Here is a 12,531-nt window from a genome sequence, read left to right on the forward strand (position 1 = left end):
TCTGTCTGTCTGTCTGTCTGTCTGTCTGTCTGTCTGTCTGTCTGTCTGTCTGTCTGTCTGTCTGTCTGTCTGTCTGTCTGTCTGTCTGTCTGTCTGTCTCAGATACTGTGAGGGTGAAGATGTGCAGAATAATGAATCTATGCATGGCTAGGACTGAGTTTGTCATTCATATTTCCGGAGGTGAGCTGAGGTAGTGTGAGTGTTTTGTACACTGAGTGGTAGACTATTTTACGCTGAGTCAATCAATCAATCAAATTTAACTATGAAGCCCTAATATCTCAAAGTGCTGTACAGAAACCCAGCCTGAAACCCCAAACAGCAAGCAATGCAGGTGTAGAAGAATGGTGTCAGTAACCACCTAGCTACCAGAACCCAGTCAGTAACCACCTAGCTACCAGAACCCAGTCAGTAACCACCTAGCTACCAGAACCCAGTCAGTAACCACCTAGCTACCAGAACCCAGTCAGTAACCACCTAGCTACCAGAACCCAGTCAGTAACCACCTAGCTACCAGAACCCAGTCAGTAACCACCTAGCTACCAGAACCCAGTCAGTAACCACCTAGCTACCAGAACCCAGTCAGTAACCACCTAGCTACCAGAACCCAGTCAGTAACCACCTAGCTACCAGAACCCAGTCAGTAATCTCTCTCTCTCTCTCTCTCTCTCTCTCTCTCTCTCTCTCTCTCTCTCTCTCCCCCCATCTCTCCCCCCATCTCTCTCTCTCTCTCTCTCTCTCTCTCTCTCTCTCTCTCTCTGTCTCTGTCTCTCTCTCTCTCTCTCTCTCTCTCTCTCTCTCTCTCTCTCTCTCTCTCTCTCTCTCTCTCTCTCTCTCTTCCTCCCCCCATATCTCTCGCCCCTCCACCTGTCTCTCTCTCTCTCTTTATATCGGTGGATGTTGTGTAACTCAACTGGGTTTCCTGAATGATTGACACCAGAACACCCAGATCTATTTCGGATGATCTGGGTGTCGTTCTGAGGTAGCAGTGTGTTGAGGTGACGACCGCCGCCCACGAAGGGTCACAGCGTCACCGTGGCACCGCCATTTCACAGCCTTCTCTCTCTCTCTGTGTGTGTGTGTGTGTATGTGTGTGGTTAACTCAAAGTTTCCTGATTTCAAAGGTGAAATAAACAATTAAAATGAATAGTAAACATTACACACACAAAAGTTCCAAATTAATAAAGACATTTCAAATGTTATATTATATCTATGTACAGTGTTGTAATGATGTGCAAATAGTTAAAGTACAAAAGGGAAAACAAATCAACAGAAATATGGGTTGCAACAGGTCACAAATCTTGCTGCTGTGATGGCACACTGTGAAATACCTCTAACCCTCCAGTCTGTATATGACCTCTAACCCTCCAGTCTGTATATGACCTCTAATCCTCCAGTCTGTATATGACCTCTAACCCCCCAGTCTGTATATGACCTCTAACCCTCCAGTCTGTATATGACCTCTAACCCTCCAGTCTGTATATGACCTCTAACCCTCCAGTCTGTATATGACCTCTAACCCGCCAGTCTGTATATGACCTCTAACTCTCCAGTCTGTATATGACCTCTAACCCTCCAGTCTGTATATGACCTCTAACCCTCCAGTCTGTATATGACCTCTAACCCCCCAGTCTGTATATGACCTCTAACCCCCCAGTCTGTATATGATCTCTAACCCTCCAGTCTGTATATGACCTCTAACCCCCCAGTCTGTACAGGACCTCTAACCCTCCAGTCTGTATTTGACCTCTAACCCCCCCGGTCTGTTTATGACCTCTAACCCTCCAGTCTGTATATGACCTCTAACCCTCCTGTCTCTGTGTATGACCTCTAACCCTCCAGTCTCTGTGTGTTCCTCCAGGTGACATGTCTCCAGGACTTCTTCGGTGACGAGGACATCTTCGTAGCGTGTGGACCGGAGAAATACCGTTATCAAGACGACTTCCAGCTGGAAGAGAGCGGTGAGATACGCTACTTCCTGTGTGTGTGTGTGTGTGTGTATCCTGTCTCTGTCTCTCTGTTAGCCTGCTTTCTCTTATCAACCCAGTCTGTGTCTGTCTTTATCGAGGACTTGAGTGGTTATGTTGCCCTTAATCTCTCCATCTACTCATCTCCTCATCTCTCCATCTCTCCATCTCCTCATCTCTCCATCTCCTCATATCTCCATCTCCTCATCTCTCCATCTCCTTATCTCTCCATCTCTCCATCTCCTCATCTCTCCATCTACCCATCTCTCCATCTCTCCATCTTCTCATCTCTCCATCTACTCATCTACTCATCTGCCCATCTACTCATCTATTCATCTGCTCATCTCTCCATCTACTCATCTCTCCATCTACTCATCTGCCCATCTCTCCCTCTGCCCATCTCTCCCTCTGCCCATCTCTCCCTCTGCCCATCTCTCCATCTGCCCATCTCTCCATCTCTCTATCTACTCATCTCTCCATCTACTCATCTACTCATCTTTCCATCTGCTCATGTACTCATCTGCCCATCTCTCCATCTACTCATCTACTCATCTGCCCATCTACTCATCTATTCATCTGCTCATCTCTCCATCTACTCATCTCTCCATCTACTCATCTGCCCATCTCTCCCTCTGCCCATCTCTCCCTCTGCCCATCTCTCCCTCTGCCCATCTCTCCATCTGCCCATCTCTCCATCTCTCCCTCTGCCCATCTCTCCATCTGCCCATCTCTCCATCTCTCTATCTACTCATCTCTCCATCTACTCATCTCTCCATCTACTCATCTCTCCATCTCTCCATCTACTCATTTACTCATCTCTTCATCTACTCCCTCCCTCCCTCCCTCCCTCCCTCCCTCCCTCCCTCCCTCTCTGAAACGGTTTCTGCCAATCATATTCCAGACGATGAATCGCTCCCTCTAACATCTTCAACTAACTCTGTAGATGATCAGAACATCTCACAGAATCTATTCACCTCACAGAACCTATTCACCTCACAGAACCTATTCACCTCACAGAACCTATTCACCTCACAGAACCTATTCACCTCACAGAACCTATTCACCTCACAGAACCTATTCACCTCACAGAACCTATTCATCTCACAGAACCTATTCACCTCACAGAACCTATTCATCTCACAGAACCTATTCATCTCACAGAACCTATTCATCTCACAGAACCTATTCATCTCACAGAACCTATTCACCTCACAGAACCTATTCACCTCACAGAACCTATTCACCTCACAGAACCTATTCATCTCACAGAACCTATTCATCTCACAGAACCTATTCACCTCACAGAACCTATTCACCTCACAGAACCTATTCATCTCACAGAACCTATTCATCTCACAGAACCTATTCACCTCACAGAACCTATTCATCTCACAGAACCTATTCATCTCACAGAACCTATTCACCTCACAGAACCTATTCATCTCACAGAACCTATTCATCTCACAGAACCTATTCATCTCACAGAACCTATTCACCTCACAGAACCTATTCACCTCACAGAACCTATTCACCTCACAGAACCTATTCATCTCACAGAACCTATTCACCTCACAGAACCTATTCATCTCACAGAACCTCTTCACCTCACAGAACCTATTCACCTCACAGAACCTATTCATCTCACAGAACCTATTCATCTCACAGAACCTATTCATCTCACAGAACCTATTCACCTCACAGAACCTATTCATCTCACAGAACCTATTCACCTCACAGAACCTATTCATCTCACAGAACCTATTCACCTCACAGAACCTATTCATCTCACAGAACCTATTCATCTCACAGAACCTATTCACCTCACAGAACCTATTCATCTCACAGAACCTATTCATCTCACAGAACCTATTCACCTCACAGAACCTATTCATCTCACAGAACCTATTCATCTCACAGAACCTATTCACCTCACAGAACCTATTCATCTCACAGAACCTATTCATCTCACAGAACCTATTCATCTCACAGAACCTATTCATCTCACAGAACCTATTCACCTCACAGAACCTATTCATCTCACAGAACCTATTCACCTCACAGAACCTATTCACCTCACAGAACCTATTCATCTCACAGAACCTATTCACCTCACAGAACCTATTCATCTCACAGAACCTATTCATCTCACAGAACCTATTCATCTCACAGAACCTATTCACCTCACAGAACCTATTCATCTCACAGAACCTATTCACCTCACAGAACCTATTCACCTCACAGAACCTATTCATCTCACAGAACCTATTCACCTCACAGAACCTATTCATTTCACAGAACCTATTCATCTGCTCATGTTCATCTCTCTCTTTCAATTTCAACTCAATTTCAATTTAAGGGCTTTCAATTTCAATTTACGGGCTTTATTGGCATGGGAAACATTGCCAAAGCAAGTGAAGTCGATAATATACAAAAGTGAAATAAACAATTAAAATTAACAGTAAACATTACACTCACAGAAGTTCCAAAAGAATAAAGACATTACAAATGTCATATTATGTCTATATACAGTGTTGTAACGATGTGCAAATAGTTAATGTACAAAAGGGAAAATTAATAAACATAAATATGGGTTGTATTTACAATGGTGTTTGTTCTTGGTTGCCCTTTTCTTGTGGCAACAGGTCACAAATCTTACTGCTGTGATGGAACACTGTGGTATTTCACCCAGTAGATATGTGAGTTATGCTCACTGAGTCTGTACATAGTCAAAGCTTTCCTTAAGTTTGGACCAGTCACAGTGGTCAGGTATTCTGCCGCTGTGTACTCTCTGTTTAGGGCCAAATAGCATTCTAGTTTGCTCTGTTTTTTTGTTAATTCTTTCCAATGTGTTAAGTAATTATCTTTTTGTTTTCTCATGATTTGGTTGGGTCTAATTGTGCTGCTGTCCTGTTGCTCTGTGGGGTGTGTTTGTGTTTGTGAACAGAGCCCCAGGACCAGCTTGCTTAGGGGACTCTTCTTGTTACGGTGCGTGAATGAGGACCCAAAAGCGAATTAACGTAAACAGAGCTTCTTTAATAACAAAACATAGGTAGGCTCAGATGGACCGGCAGATTCCGACAGGACAGGACAAGGTTGCAGCAAACATGACGATAGTCTGGTTCAGGCATGAATAACACAAACAAGAATCCGACAAAGACAGAAACAAAAACAGAGAGAGATATAGAGGACTAATCAGAGGGAAAAAGGGAACAGGTGGGAAAAGGGGTGACGAGGTAGTTAGGAGGAGACAAGGAACAGCTGGGGGAAAGAGGGGGAGAAAAGGTAACCTAAAATGACCAGCAGAGGGAGACAGGGTGAAGAGAAAGGACAGAAACAAGACACAACATGACAATACATGACACTTCTCCTGGTTCATCTCTCTAAGGGTGATGGCTTTGTAATGGAAGGTTTGGGAATCGCTTCCTTTTAGGTGGTTATAGAATTTAACTCTTTAGCTCTTTTCTGGATTTTGATAATTAGTGGGTATCGGTCTAATTCTGCTCTGCATGCATTATTTGGTGTTCTACGTTGTACACGGAGGATATTTTTTGCAGAATTCTGCGTGCAGAGTCTCAATTTGGTGTTTGTCCCATTTTGTGAAGTCTTGGTTGGTGAGTGTACCCCTGATCTCACAACCATACAGGGTAATGGGTTCTATAACTGATTCAAGCATTTTTTAGCCAGATCCTAGTTGATATGTTGAATTTTATGTTCCTTTTGATGGCATAGAATGCCCTTCTTGCCTTGTCTCTCAGATCATACACAGCTCTGTGGAAGTTACCTGTGGCGCTGATGTTTAGGCCAAGGTACGTATAGTTTTTTTGTGTGCTCTAGGGCAACGGTGTCTAGATGGAATTTGCATTTGTGGTTCTGGAGACTGGACCTTTTTTGGAACACCATTATTTTGGTCTTACTGAGATTTACTGTCAGGACCCAGGTCTGACAGAATCTGTGCAGAAGATCTAGGTGCTGCTGTAGTGCCTCATTGGTTAGTGACAGAAGCACCAGATCATCAGCAAACAGTAGACATTTGACTTCAGATTCTAGTAGGGTGAGGCCGGGTGCTGCAGACTGATCTAGTGCACTCACCAATTCACTGATATAAACCCTCACCAATTTGTTGATGTATGTGTTGAAGAGGGTGGGGCTTAAGCTGCATCTCTTCTCACCCCTGTGGGAAGAAATGTGTGTGTTTTTTTCCTATTTTAACCGCACACTTGTTGTTTGTGTACATGGATTTTATAATGTTGTAAGTTTTTCCCCCAACACCACTTTCCATCAGTTTGTATAGCAGACCCTCATGCCAAATTGAGTCGAAGGCTTTTTTTAAATCAACAAAGCATGAGAAGACTTTGCCTTTGTTTTGGTTTGTTTGTTTGTCAATTAGGGTGTGCAGGGTGAATACGTGGTCTGTTGTACGATAATTTGGTAAAAAGCCAATTTGACATTTGCTCAGTACATTGTTTTCAATGAGAGAATGTACGGAACTGCTGTTAATGATAACGCACAGGATTTTCCCAAGGTTGCTTTTGACGCAGATCCCCCGGTAGTTATTGGGGTCAAATTTGTCTCCACTTTTGTGGAATGGGGTGATCAGTCCTTGGTTCCAAATATTGGGGAAGATGCCAGAGTTAAAGATGATGTTAAAGAGTTTTAGTTTAGCCAATTGGAATTTGTCGTCTGTATATTTTATAATGTCATTGAGGATACCATCAACACCACAGGCCTTTTTGGGTTGGAGGGTTTTTATTTTGTCCTGTAGTTCATTCAAGGTAATTGGAGAATCCAGTGGGTTCTGGTAGTCTTGATCATGTATATGTTTTTGCTCTTTATTCTTTGTTATAGAGTCAAAAAGATTAGAGATAGGCGTTAGTTGCTCTGTTCAGGTAGACTGTGATTTTACTGTGGTCTGATAGGGGTGTCAGTGGGCTGACTGTGAACACTCTGAGAGCCTCTGGGTTGAGGTCAGTGATAAAGTAGTCTACAGTACTACTGCCAAGAGATGAGATATAGGTGTACCTACCATAGGAGTCCCCTCGAAGCCTACCATTGACTATGTACATACCCAGCGTGCGACAGAGCTGCAGGAGTTGTGCCCTGTTTTTGTTGGTTATGTTGTCATAGTTGTGCCTAGGGGTCATCTGCAGGCAGGTGTTTGTCCCCCTGTGTGCTGAAGGTGTCAGGTTCTTGTCCAGTTCTGGCATTTATATCGCCACAGACTAGTACATGTCCCTGGGCTTGGAAATTATTGATTTCCCCCTCCATGATGGAGAAGCTGTCTTCTTTAAAGTATGGTGATTTTAGTGGGGGGATATAGGAGGCACACAAGAGGACATTTTCCTCTGTTAAGATCATTTCCTTTTCAATTTCTTGCCAAATGTAAAATGTTCCTGTTTTGATTAATTTAATGGAGCGAGTTAGGTCTGCTCAATAGCAAATTACCCTTCCCTGTTTCACCGCTGGTAGATTGGTGGATGGGACTACCATCTCCCTGTAACCTAGATGGAAACCAGTGGGTCCATCTCCTCTATAACATGTTTCACACCTGGTAGTTTGGTGGATGGGACTACCAGCTCCCTGTAACCTAGATGGAAACCAGTGGGTCCATCTCCTCTATAACATGTTTCGCACCTGGTAGTTTGGTGGATGGGACTACCAGCTCCCTGTAACCTAGATGTAAACCAGTGGACTCATCTCCTCTATACCACCCACCTGATAGTTTGGTGTATGGGACTACCAGCTCCCTGTAACCTAGATGGAAACCAGTGGGTCCATCTCCTCTATAACATGTTTCGCACCTGGTAGTTTGGTGGATGGGACTACCAGCTCTCTGTAACCTAGAGGGCAACCAGTCGGTCCATCTCCTCTATATCACCCACCTGGTAGTTTGGTGGATGGGACTACCAGCTCCCTGTAACCTAGATGTAAACCAGTGGACTCATCTTCTCTATACCACCCACCTGATAGTTTGGTGGATGGGACTACCAGCTCTCTGTAACCTAGAGGGCAACCAGTCGGTTCATCTCCTCTATACCTCCCATCTCCTCAACCATGTTTTCTTTTAGGATGACATCGTCTGTATTTCTGATTTCTTTGGTGAAGTCCGGGTTCCTGCTTTTTAGGCCAAAGGCAGATGACCTCAGGCCTTGGATATTCCAGGATGAGATAGTGAAGGCTTTGTGTTCCATAAAGTGTCCAATGTTGTTGGTCATGTGGTTTGGCCAGTACGTGTGAGCAGAGCCTGCTGAGCATCTGGTACATGGGGTTTGGGCATGGTTGACTTGAGGGGGTGTTGATTGATTGGGTTGGGGGTGTGGATGTGGCTGGTGGTGCTGTGGTCTGGATGTAGGTCCTCTCGGCATGGATCCTATATGTGTAGGTCCAGGGGGGGGGGGGGGGGTCTCGCAGGTCTGAGAGAGTGTCTCGCTGGGCTATCAGGGTGGCTGACAGGGGAGGTGGTCAGAGGGGGTGAGGTCACCTGGGCTTGGGGGTCTTCATTTGTCTGTTCTGCTATGATGTCGATGTTGTCGGGAGCTGAGGTGGGCTGTTCTGCTGTCTTCTCTCTGTGGGGGTGGCCAGGTCTCTAATGGGTTGTTCTCTGTCACACGCCGTCCCCCTCACCTTCTCCTCCAGCAGTCTGATACTCTCCTCTAGTGCTCTGTTCTTCTCCTGCTATCATGACACAAGGCGAGACCCAGATGCAGACACAGGAGGCAGATGGTTGGAGTCTTACAATGTTTATTAATCCAAAAGGTGTAGGCAAGAGAATGGTCGTGGACAGGCAAAAGGTCAAAACCAGATCAGAGTCCAGGAGGTACAGAGTGGCAGACAGGCAGAATGGACACTGGTACAGAGAGACAGGAAACACAGGGATAAATACACTGGTACAGAGAGACAGGAAACACAGGGATAAATACACTGGTACAGAGACAGGAAACACAGGGATAAATACACTGGGGCAGAGAGACAGGAAACACAGGGATAAATACACTGGTACAGAGAGACAGGAAACACAGGGATAAATACACTGGTACAGAAAGACAGGAAACACAGGGATAAATACACTGGTACAGAGAGACAGGAAACACAGGGATAAATACACTGGTACAGGGAGACAGGAAACACAGGGATAAATACACTGGGGCAGAGAGACAGGAAACACAGGGTAAATACACTGGTACAGAGAGACAGGAAACACAGGGATAAATACACTGGTACAGAAAGACAGGAAACACAGGGATAAATACACTGGTACAGAGAGACAGGAAACACAGGGATAAATACACTGGTACAGGGAGACAGGAAACACAGAGATAAATATACTGGTACAGAGAGGCAGGAAACACAGGGATAAATACACTGGTACAGAGAGACAGGAAACACAGGGATAAATACACTGGTACAGAGAGACAGGAAACACAGGGATAAATACACTGTTACAGAGATACAGGAAACACAGGGATAAATACACTGGTACAGAGAGACAGGAAACACAGGGATAAATACACTGGCACAGAGAGACAGGAAACACAGGGATAAATACACTGGCACAGAGAGACAGGAAACACAGGGATAAATACACTGGCACAGAGAGACAGGAAACACAGGGATAAATACACTGGTACAGAGACAGGAAACACAGGGATAAATACACTGGCACAGAGAGACAGGAAACACAGGGATAAATACACTGGCACAGAGAGACAGGAAACACAGGGATAAATACACTGGTACAGAGAGACAGGAAACACAGGGATAAATACACTGGTACAGAGAGACAGGAAACACAGGGATAAATACACTGGTACAGAGAGACAGGAAACACAGGGATAAATACACTGGTACAGAGAGACAGGAAACACAGGGATAAATACACTGGTACAGAGAGACAGGAAACACAGGGATAAATACACTGGCACAGAGAGACAGGAAACACAGGGATAAATACACTGTTACAGAGAGACAGGAAACACAGGGATAAATACACTGGTACAGAGAGACAGGAAACACAGGGATAAATACACTGGTACAGAGAGACAGGAAACACAGGGATAAATACACTGGTACAGAAAGACAGGAAACACAGGGATAAATACACTGGTACAGAGAGACAGGAAACACAGGGATAAATACACTGGTACAGAAAGACAGGAAACACAGGGATAAATACACTGGTACAGAGAGACAGGAAACACAGGGATAAATACACTGGTACAGAGAGACAGGAAACACAGGGATAAATACACTGTTACAGAGAGACAGGAAACACAGGGATAAATACACTGGTACAGGGAGACAGGAAACACAGGGATAAATACACTGGGGCAGAGAGACAGGAAACACAGGGATAAATACACTGGTACAGAGAGACAGGAAACACAGGGATAAATACACTGGTACAGAAAGACAGGAAACACAGGGATAAATACACTGGTACAGAGAGACAGGAAACACAGGGATAAATACACTGGTACAGGGAGACAGGAAACACAGAGATAAATATACTGGTACAGAGAGGCAGGAAACACAGGGATAAATACACTGGTACAGAGAGACAGGAAACACAGGGATAAATACACTGGTACAGAGACAGGAAACACAGGGATAAATACACTGGGGCAGAGAGACAGGAAACACAGGGATAAATACACTGGGGCAGAGAGACAGGAAACACAGGGTAAATACACTGGTACAGAGAGACAGGAAACACAGGGATAAATACACTGGTACAGAAAGACAGGAAACACAGGGATAAATACACTGGTACAGAGAGACAGGAAACACAGGGATAAATACACTGGTACAGGGAGACAGGAAACACAGAGATAAATATACTGGTACAGAGAGGCAGGAAACACAGGGATAAATACACTGGTACAGAGAGACAGGAAACACAGGGATAAATACACTGGTACAGAGAGACAGGAAACACAGGGATAAATACACTGTTACAGAGATACAGGAAACACAGGGATAAATACACTGGTACAGAGAGACAGGAAACACAGGGATAAATACACTGGCACAGAGAGACAGGAAACACAGGGATAAATACACTGGCACAGAGAGACAGGAAACACAGGGATAAATACACTGGCACAGAGAGACAGGAAACACAGGGATAAATACACTGGTACAGAGACAGGAAACACAGGGATAAATACACTGGCACAGAGAGACAGGAAACACAGGGATAAATACACTGGCACAGAGAGACAGGAAACACAGGGATAAATACACTGGTACAGAGAGACAGGAAACACAGGGATAAATACACTGGTACAGAGAGACAGGAAACACAGGGATAAATACACTGGTACAGAGAGACAGGAAACACAGGGATAAATACACTGGTACAGAGAGACAGGAAACACAGGGATAAATACACTGGTACAGAGAGACAGGAAACACAGGGATAAATACACTGGCACAGAGAGACAGGAAACACAGGGATAAATACACTGTTACAGAGAGACAGGAAACACAGGGATAAATACACTGGTACAGAGAGACAGGAAACACAGGGATAAATACACTGGTACAGAGAGACAGGAAACACAGGGATAAATACACTGGTACAGAAAGACAGGAAACACAGGGATAAATACACTGGTACAGAGAGACAGGAAACACAGGGATAAATACACTGGTACAGAAAGACAGGAAACACAGGGATAAATACACTGGTACAGAGAGACAGGAAACACAGGGATAAATACACTGGTACAGAGAGACAGGAAACACAGGGATAAATACACTGTTACAGAGAGACAGGAAACACAGGGATAAATACACTGGTACAGGGAGACAGGAAACACAGGGATAAATACACTGGGGCAGAGAGACAGGAAACACAGGGATAAATACACTGGTACAGAGAGACAGGAAACACAGGGATAAATACACTGGTACAGAAAGACAGGAAACACAGGGATAAATACACTGGTACAGAGAGACAGGAAACACAGGGATAAATACACTGGTACAGGGAGACAGGAAACACAGAGATAAATATACTGGTACAGAGAGGCAGGAAACACAGGGATAAATACACTGGTACAGAGAGACAGGAAACACAGGGATAAATACACTGGTACAGAGAGACAGGAAACACAGGGATAAATACACTGTTACAGAGATACAGGAAACACAGGGATAAATACACTGGTACAGAGAGACAGGAAACACAGGGATAAATACACTGGCACAGAGAGACAGGAAACACAGGGATAAATACACTGGCACAGAGAGACAGGAAACACAGGGATAAATACACTGGCACAGAGAGACAGGAAACACAGGGATAAATACACTGGTACAGAGACAGGAAACACAGGGATAAATACACTGGCACAGAGAGACAGGAAACACAGGGATAAATACACTGGCACAGAGAGACAGGAAACACAGGGATAAATACACTGGTACAGAGAGACAGGAAACACAGGGATAAATACACTGGCACAGAGAGACAGGAAACACAGGGATAAATACACTGGTACAGAGAGACAGGAAACACAGGGATAAATACACTGGTACAGAGAGACAGGAAACACAGGGATAAATA

General features: G+C 44.6%; 1 pseudogene across 1 annotated transcript in view; it reads left to right on the top strand.

Annotated features, from left to right (window-relative positions):
- LOC110534821 (serine/threonine-protein kinase DCLK1-like) overlaps nucleotides 1–12,531 on the top strand; it is a 123,050-nt pseudogene that overhangs the window by 45,075 nt on the left and 65,444 nt on the right. Inside the window, exon 3 of the transcript XR_016484077.1 lies at nucleotides 1,859–1,958. The product of XR_016484077.1 is annotated as a serine/threonine-protein kinase DCLK1-like (transcript). The remainder of the gene's footprint in view (nucleotides 1–1,858; nucleotides 1,959–12,531) is intronic.

This window comes from Oncorhynchus mykiss, chromosome 10 (assembly GCF_057628025.1).
Source record: "Oncorhynchus mykiss isolate SJ-2025 chromosome 10, ASM5762802v1, whole genome shotgun sequence".
NCBI classification, from domain to species: domain Eukaryota; kingdom Metazoa; phylum Chordata; class Actinopteri; order Salmoniformes; family Salmonidae; genus Oncorhynchus; species Oncorhynchus mykiss.